Below are 9,110 nucleotides of genomic sequence, written 5' to 3' on the forward strand. Positions count from 1 at the left end.
GGGGGCTAGCAGAGAAGACGTCCTTAGACTGCAGAAAATTCAAAATGCCTCGGTGCGTATAATCTACAGTATGAAAAGGCATGAACCCACCTCTGATGCCAGAAGGGAGCTACACTGGCTTCCGATATCAGCCAGGATCTCCTTTAAAATGCTAACACTGGGTCACAAATGCATTTATGGGACAGCCCCAAACTATTTAAAGGACAAAATCTCGGTTTACCAACCTGCAAGAAACCTTTGCTCTACATCCACTCTATGTCTGCAGGTGTTAAGGACAAAGAGAGCCCGTGGAAATGGACGTTCCTTCCCGGTGCTCATGGCTAAGGCCTGGAACAACCTTCCGCTGGGGCTCCGAGCAGAAAGTAATCATCTGGCGTTTCGGAAGCTCCTAAAAACAGAACTGTTCATTTAACTCTATCTTCGGTTATCCTCATTGACCTTTTTGCTTGTGAAGGAGCGCTTGGATGCATTAGGGTTTTAGCGCTATAGAAATGTTATAACATAACATAACATAACAAATTATTTATTCACAGAGAACGCAGAGAGCAGCAGACACCTCTGTCAAGCTCCCTTTCAACAGTCATTGTGTTCCAGCACGACATGCGGTTCTAGTACACCTTATCAGAACATAACAGTATCCACTTCAATTGGGTAATAATCATTGAATATAAATGTTCTGTGTACAATACTTTGGCAAAAGTGCTACATAAGTAAACATGTATTATTACTGGTAGTCAACTGTTAGTTGTCAATACCGTAGGCCAGGAAAGGTAAGAACATGAACATGGGTTCATAAGAGTGCATGCCTTGTTAATGGAAGATGCATAATGTCTGGAATGGGCAGGGAACCCAACACAAAGGAGAAGAGGAAAGCAGGCAAGCGCACTGACGTAGTCACAGACTCATGCCATGTTACATCATTGGCTCACACAGATTCTCTGTCCACAAGACCCGCACTAGCCACCAAATTTTCTATGTGTGACAGTTGTGGGAATAGAGGTCCAAAGGCTCATGGTATCGGTCGCCTCTTTCCCCACTCCATTCAAACTTAATAAATGTATGTTGATAACTTACTGGTGCACCTTTATTTATTCGCAACAAGTGGCGACGAGCAAAGGGTCTGCGGAGCACATCGGCGGTGGAAACTGAGCTGTGTTTACAAGTTGCTCTGCATGCCAACATGTGTAAACTGTGCCTCCATGTTTATTTGGGAAAGAAATTAACCCTGTGAGGCCAAGAAACAGCTTCTACATTAAGAAGGCCGAAAAGGAGCATTAAAAGGGGGAGAGAGGGGCAGAAGAAAATGATTTAAGCAGTATGTTTGCATAAGAGAGGTGATTTAATAATTTGAAGAAAGGTAAAGGTGAAGTACACATATTTTCAGAGGAAAAAGGAAGATTACTGAAAAATATGGAAGTATACTTCATTATAAAATGGGAGAGAACAGAGTATATGGGAGGATACATTAAATATGTCTGTTCAATCTCCAGCCCCATTTCTACCATCTCCAGGGAATCCTAACATGAAATGGGAATTGTGGTGAAAACCTTTTGAGGCGTATTTGGATGCTCAGGATGGGGAAGAGTTGAGAGCTTCAAAGACATGTTTATTGTTGAAGACTGCCGTAGGAGTGGCGGTGGTAAGGCTAATGAAACACCTACCTCAAGGCTGGGAGGAAGAAGATAAAGATTTGTTTACTATATGCATGTCAAGATTGGAGGAACAATTTGTGGAGATAACAAATATAGAACTAGAAAGCTTCAATTTCTATTCAAGAAAACAGATGCTAGGAGAAGGCATTGATGCCTATGTGGGGGCATTAAGAGGACTGGCTGTGAAGTTGGACTTTGAGAACTAAAACCTGAACGTGTTTTGCGTGATCAGATGTTGATAAATGCTTTCAATACGAAAATTAGAAATACTATCGACAAGAGAAAATTCTGATTTGCATTCTACAATAGAGATTGCTGGGAGCATTTAAACATCAGAGTTAAGTATTAAGGCGCTTGAAGGAGAGAAGAAAGATGGCTTGTATGCCATTGGGCCAGAAAGAAAGGATATGCAAAGAAGAAGAAGGAATTCACAAAGTTCATACGTGCACCAACCTAGGAGTGATATGAGACATGTTTTAAGTATGCAAGAGAGATCCACTTGCAAACAACAAGGATTGTTGAGCGTTAGACATTTTTTATTCGGATTTTGGATGCAAGGGTCATTTTTCAAGGATGTGTTATGTGAGACTTAGGAACAAGGTACACTATATAGAAGGCAACATGGTCAGAGAAGATGGTGTTGCAGATAACGTTTTGATGGTAAATGGAGGACGAGATCTGGACAATTCTGACAGACCTTGGTGTTCTGTTACATTTGATGGACACAAGAAGAGAGTAATGGTAGATTTGTGTACAAAGCATAGTATAATCGGGTTAGAGAACTTTAAGGTTGTATTTGGGGAGTGCAAAGTATTTAAACCTAATATTAACTCCGGAGGCTATGGAGGGGGTAAGATTGACATTTTAGGGTATATGTTCAGTGACATTGAATATAATGGCAGGGAAACATAAGCTAAATTGTATATGGAGAGCACAGCTGCTCCCATACTGCACTGGGATGTATTCAGCAGTGTGAATTACAGATGAAGTTACATCCTGGGGAAAAAGAACAAGTGTTGTGTGTAGGAGATAGAGAAAACCAGGAAATAATTAGTGATTATCCCAAGTTATTTGAAAAAGAATAGGGCATGTTAAGTAAATTTGAGCATGAGATAAAATTGAAAGAAGGGGCAGCGCCTGTAAGCAACAAGGTGCATAAGGTACCAATTACAGTTAGGAAAGATTTGGAATTACTATTAGAGGAAATGGTTAAAGATAATATAATTGAACCCACTGAGAGTTCAGAATGGGTTTCTCCTGTGGTTTTGACAAGTAAATTAGATGGAAGGGTGAGGTTGTGAATTGATGTAAGGAACGTGATTGGGTCTGTGGTGGCTGATTGTCATTTTTTACCAAATTTGCAAGAAATATTAGCATTATTGTGTGGGGTCAAAGTATTCAGCACTTTTGATCTGACAAGTGCATATCATCAAGTGAAATTGCATGAGAATTTGAGATGATTAGCAGCATTTATAACACCTAATGGTTCGCATCACTTTAAAAGAAAGCTGTTTGGTAAGTGCTTGTACAGTGTTCCAGGGAATCATGCATTTTCTATTCAAGGGGTTAAGTGGAGTGGTCGCATTTCAAGGTTATTTATTGATTTATGAGAAACATTTGACTCAAATCTTTTTCAAGACCATCAAGAGTCAGAAACTGACAGCGACATGGATCTACATATTCCATCTAGTTTTACACCGCAAGACAATGCCACACCTAGGGAAATCCTAACCTTTGAGAAATGCGTACTCAAAGAGCATAGAAAATTGCAAAACATTCAGCACCCTATGAGATACAATCTATCAAATTCTGAACGCATTGCAGTTCGCAAATTAAGTAATAACTACTAAGTTATTATCAAGCCCGCCAACAAAGGGAGAGGCATTGTCATCATGAACACAGCACAATGCCATCTGATGGCCATGGACCTTCTGAGGGAGCAAGGTAGCTATATAAAACTTCAAAAAGACCCTACAACCGATTTGAAGAAAACATTACAGGAGATCACTGACTTTGGTTTACTGACATTGAATTCAAGTTCCTTAACACTTGTCAGGGATCAACACCCTCATTTTATACTATCCCGAAAAGCCATAAAGATGCTTTTAACCCACCAGGGAAACCAATAGTGGCAGACTGTGGCACAGTGTTAGAATCTGTTTGCCAATACATTACTACATTTTACAGCCAATCTCTCAGCAGACTACCACCTATTTCAGGGATAGATCATCAATTATCCAACTCTTTGATGGCATGGACTTTGACCCTGCCACCAGTTGACTGGTCACCATGAATATCCGTGCCGCCCTTTACACAAGTATCCGCAGAGGAGGCAATACAGTATCTATGTGAGTTTCTGGCGCATACTGAACAGTCATTTCAAGCAGCTGTAGAATTTATTTTGGAACTTCTCACTTTAGCTTTGCAAAAATGTTCTTTAAGTAACAGGACGAGTTCTTTCAGCAAACATGTGGGACTGCAATGGGGGCAAACTTTCCACCCTGTTGAGCCATATTGTTCATGGCAGCGTTTCAGGAACGCTTCATTCTGACGGATGCCAACCCCTTCAGGCATAACATTGCCATATGGCGCTGATGCATAGTTGATATCATTCTGATCTGGAATGGACAGTTGGCACTCTTAAATGAATTCTAGCAATGGCTTAACCAACGGCATACATTATTGAACTCACCATCATTTCTAACAATCAAGAAGTACATTTTCTTGACCTAATAATTAAAACTCATCAGAACAAATTGATTTGTTCTTTATATAAAAAAAAACATATAGAAGCACTTTGTTACATTTCACAAGTTTCCACCCATGATTCCAAAAGGAAAATGTACCTTATGGGCAGTTTCTGAGGCTTTGACATAACTGCACTCTTTTGTCAGACTATGACCAACATGCAGAACAGCTGGCAAGCAGACTATGGACACGAGGCTATCCAAAAAAACTGGTAGCCCTGTCACTGAAGTGGACAAGATATACCCCACTTGTGACTCTGTTTCAACAAAGACCCAACACTGATCAAGAAAAACTAGTGTGTGTTCTTACCTATAGTACTGAAATGTTTACATCCAAAAATGGATTCACACATTTTGGCTACTGTTACAACTCAATCTGTCTGATGAACCATTACCTCTCTTTGCTCTCAAAAGACAGAAACATTTGAGGGATCAACTAGTCTATTCTAAACCTAAGACGATAGGTCTATGACCATAGGTTGGAACCTTATACCAATCACAGGAAGTTTCCCGTGTGGTACATGTTCAATTTGTAAATTTTGCAACAAAATCCAACACTTTGACATTGCTGGTAGAAAGTGGGAACTTCGCCATTACACTAACTGCAGTACACCATATACTGTATTCAATGCCCATTTGGCTTACGCTACGTGGATCAAACTTCAAGACTGGTTCACACAAGAATTACTGAGCATCGGTCACGTATTCGATGCCTCAATGGCATGGCCCGCCTTGTGTGCCACGATATGGAATACGGCCACAGAGTCAATTAAATTCTTTGGTAGGTCCTTGACAGAGTTAAAAATACTTCTAACCCACATAGACTTTTGTCCATCAAAGAAGCAAGATGTATTTTCAGACTTAATACAATAGATGATGGCCTGATATCATGCCTTCTTAGTAATTGGGTGGGTCTATGGATCTATAATCTGAAAACCGTCCAAAATGGGCTAAATATAGCCGTTGAATGGAGTGCTTTTCTTTGAAGAATTAAATTATGTTAAGACACACACCTTCAGACATTAGCAAGTCAACTATCTGTCACTTAGTAATCAGTTCTCTTCCCCATTAAAGAATAATATCTGTTCAAGTGTGCCCATAACAAGACGTAATAGTGGAACCAATGCTGTTTGACTCAAGCGAACATCTTTCCTCAAGAAAAAGTTTACGCCGTGTAAAGTGTCAAATAGCGGTACTACACGCATGAATAGCAGCATAACGCACTTATAACATTATTCGTATAATCACAATGCGTTTTACAAGCCATATATGCTTACAAATGGCCGCGAATTTTGTCCCCGGCAGAAACCAACGTAAAAAACGCGTGCATTCCGTTCACGTGATTCATACAAATACACATTCCCCACCCCCTTTCTGCCTCTGCCAAGCTTTTCAGCGACACACGAACGGACGCTAACAGAATTGAAACACCGTTCGCCGCTAATAAACACCAGAGGTAAGCCTGCATATTCCTAATCGTGTATGAACACCTGCCAAGTACTTCAGACCCGTGTAGGTAGTTAAACTCGATTGGCTGGCGGCGTGTTAGTAAGCTCTTATTAACACATTGGAGCTCCTCCCAAACAGAAATTGTACAACAACCAAGGCAAGACACGTCAAGGGCAATTGCCCTTCAAATTACTGTGACAACCACAATAATGTCAGTGGAAAAGTAAAAGTAGAGAAATTGACATAAGAGCAACTACTAGCTTGTATTAAGAATGCCACTATGCATGCCGCTACGTTATTAGAAACCATCACTAACTTACTTTACAGTGAGACATATAAGCTCACATGACCGCATATATACGGCTTCCGTCAGAAATGGCTACTTTTAGATCTGTAGCCTGTAAAAGAAAAATCTGTTAAGCTACTGACAGATGAAACTCTTAACTTCCAACCATATCAAGCCGACACTTGAGGTCTAACTACTATAAATAATACTGAATTAGCAGTTTTTTGAAAATCATAGTGTGCAAAAGCATTGTTATAACAATTGTCTTTAACAATAATTGTAAGAGGATCACTATTAGTTGGTCTTTAATCGTGCCCTTGTCCTCTAGACACTACTTTTGATGCCATCCACGTAAAACAGCCTCCACGCGTTTACAATCCATCAAGTGGTCCAGTAGTAGAGAATACTGAAGATTCACCTACATCTAGAAGCTCATTGTAAATTGTTTTCCGAATTTTGAAAATGAAAATTTTCTTCTTCTCACGTGTTGACTCAAGTACACAAGCAGGGTAGTAATTCTCCCTATAAATGTTCCCTTTCAATAGGGCTCCTGACAAGGGGTAAAATAGAAGATACCCTACAACTTAAGCTCCGTGGTCCAGAATAAAACATTTCGACCACAGGTAGGTGCCTCGTTCTTGGCAAAATAATTTGGCCATTACCTTAAAAACAACTAAATGAGTACAGACCGTTCAACAAAGTAATACTAGTATTATTTGTGTTTTTAGATTGGGCTTTTCATATGGAAAAGAAAAAGAGGTGAAGACGTGAAGCTTCTAAAAATTATTATTGTCCTGAAGATGGCCCATTAACAATTCTTTAGACCACCGTAGACAACGGCGGTACTAGTATAAGGGGCCGAAACATATGTCGACCTATAGAAAAACAAAATGTTTTTTCTGATGTCATGTATATTATTAACAACTAATATGCCAAAACAAAATTTAAATTGTCAAACCCTTATGTCACAGTATGAATGAATGGTTATGAAAGGTATGAGTGATGTATGAAAAAGCCCACACATGCACAATTTATATGTAAAAAAACATGTGGTTTTTAACCAATTATTAAAATGATTTATACCTTTATAAATTAACGGTCTGTGGAAGAAAAACATTCTTTCCTTGCATTAATGTTGTTTTGCAAAAAGTATTCACCATATTGATGTGATAGTACTCTAACACCTACATCTGTGTTGTCGAAAGACCTAAGAGAGAGGGGTAGTCAGTCTGTCGTGTTTCCTTATCTCTTCTTAGTAATTGGCCACAAATGGATCCCTATCTAACCCAGAACTATTCCAGCATGGCGCTCACTTTTGCTTTGTAGCCTTCACACTCAGTCAGCCTATTATCTTTTCTGCTGACAGTAGTAGGTTACATTTAGCCCATGGCACCTCCAAGCTTTTATTTGGCTGGCCCTAACGTTACTGTATTTGTAATCAGGGTTTTGGTATGGCAATATTTAGAATGATGTCCTTGATAGGTTGCCTACAACTGACCAGCTATTCTCTAACATGGCACACACATTTGCATTTCTATTTTCAGATGAGGGACTTGTTAACTTTTAGTCTGTCTTCTATGTTCACATTTAGTCTGCCTATTATCTCAATTGTAGACATTCACAGCACTGATAGCAGCAGGCTCAATGTTTTCCATGGTGGCCAGCGATCCCCCTTGATCTTACCCGGTTTATCTTTACTTAATCGCATTTGCAAATAGCGATGTGACATGGCACATGTTAGGACAGCGATCTCCAGTAAGTTTACTATTACATAGTTTATAATACTCTTTTGCCTCACAGGCTCTTTCAGACTGCTTGCTGTGGGTTTGACTCTAGACCACCATGCTATCAGGTTGCAGATGAGTGAATTTCTGTGTGTTTATGCTAGCCACAGAAACATCCCTTTGCATTTATTCACTATTTCATATTTGTCTTTTTCCCTCCCTTTTCCTCCCCTCCATTTGGTCACCTCCAGTCCAGATCTAGCATCCAGTAGCACATTCGAGTTACGTATCTATGCAGAGGTGCACTATCTTCGTTCAACCAGCTATCAGCTTAAGCTGATCGTACCTAACACCATTTTTCTGTCTGCATAATTAGTAGACCTGCTAAGTAGTGATAAGAGTGTGGTCCTCTCATCGGCTACCATCTCATTTCCTCTGTTAAATCAGTACGGTCACTGATGGACTGTTTGTCGCTCTTCTCTCCCCTTCCCTTTCTCCCCTCTTTTAGCGTATATGGTGCTCTGACTTCTGAAGCGCCATTGGTCTGGTCAGCCTCCATTGCCTGTTCTCCTGACCAGAAGCTATCGCCACATCACAGGTTGGTGCATATTAGTCACTATTTGACTTTCACTTTTTTTATGCTTGGTGTGCACTTTACGTGGGGCCTGTGGTGACAGGCAATGTGGGTTTGATTCACAATATTGGTGATTGGCTTTTACGGTTGCCATGCTTCTTCAGCTATTTTATAACAACTTTCAACAGTTTTTACATGCTTTAGTCTATCACTTGCGAGTGAGGTTTTTTGTTTGTTTTGACTGGGTCCCAAACTGTTTGAGGTCCTGAGGAAGGCGGTCTTTCATTTTTCACACTGCCAAAATGCCCCAGCAAATTGTTTTCCTCTGGCGTTCTTCATGTTAGTTTAAACGCCTTTGTGAATTATGTATCCAGGCGTAGACCCTTTGTAACCTTCACTAATTAATTTTTTTTCCGGTTTCTAGACTGTACTGCTTAGGTCTTGCATTTATTATGCATTTGGTTTTTTGCTTGTTTTTCATACGTATATGATTCCTTGTATATTTCACTAAATCATTTTTTGCCATTTTCTTCAATGTTTTAGACCACATTGTTCACGTTTGTATTTATTATGTATTTTATGTTTTTGTCTATCTACTATGTGTACATAACATAAATCATTCATTGATCTCTTTTGAAGAATTAGTTTTTATGCTAATTATTTCCATTGATTGTGTAT

At 39.6% G+C, this 9,110-nt stretch overlaps 1 long non-coding RNA gene across 1 annotated transcript; it reads left to right on the top strand.

Annotated features, from left to right (window-relative positions):
• Positions 1 to 6,484: 6,484 nt before the first annotated feature.
• LOC138569067 (uncharacterized) lies at positions 6,485 to 7,063 on the top strand. Its single transcript, XR_011303099.1, has 3 exons — positions 6,485 to 6,571; positions 6,680 to 6,757; positions 6,863 to 7,063. It is a non-coding gene; the product is annotated as an uncharacterized lncRNA (long non-coding RNA).
• Positions 7,064 to 9,110: the final 2,047 nt, after the last annotated feature.

This window comes from Ambystoma mexicanum, chromosome 2q, assembly GCF_040938575.1.
Source record: "Ambystoma mexicanum isolate Mex_15411 chromosome 2q, UKY_AmexF1_1, whole genome shotgun sequence".
Classification (NCBI taxonomy): Eukaryota; Metazoa; Chordata; class Amphibia; order Caudata; family Ambystomatidae; genus Ambystoma; species Ambystoma mexicanum.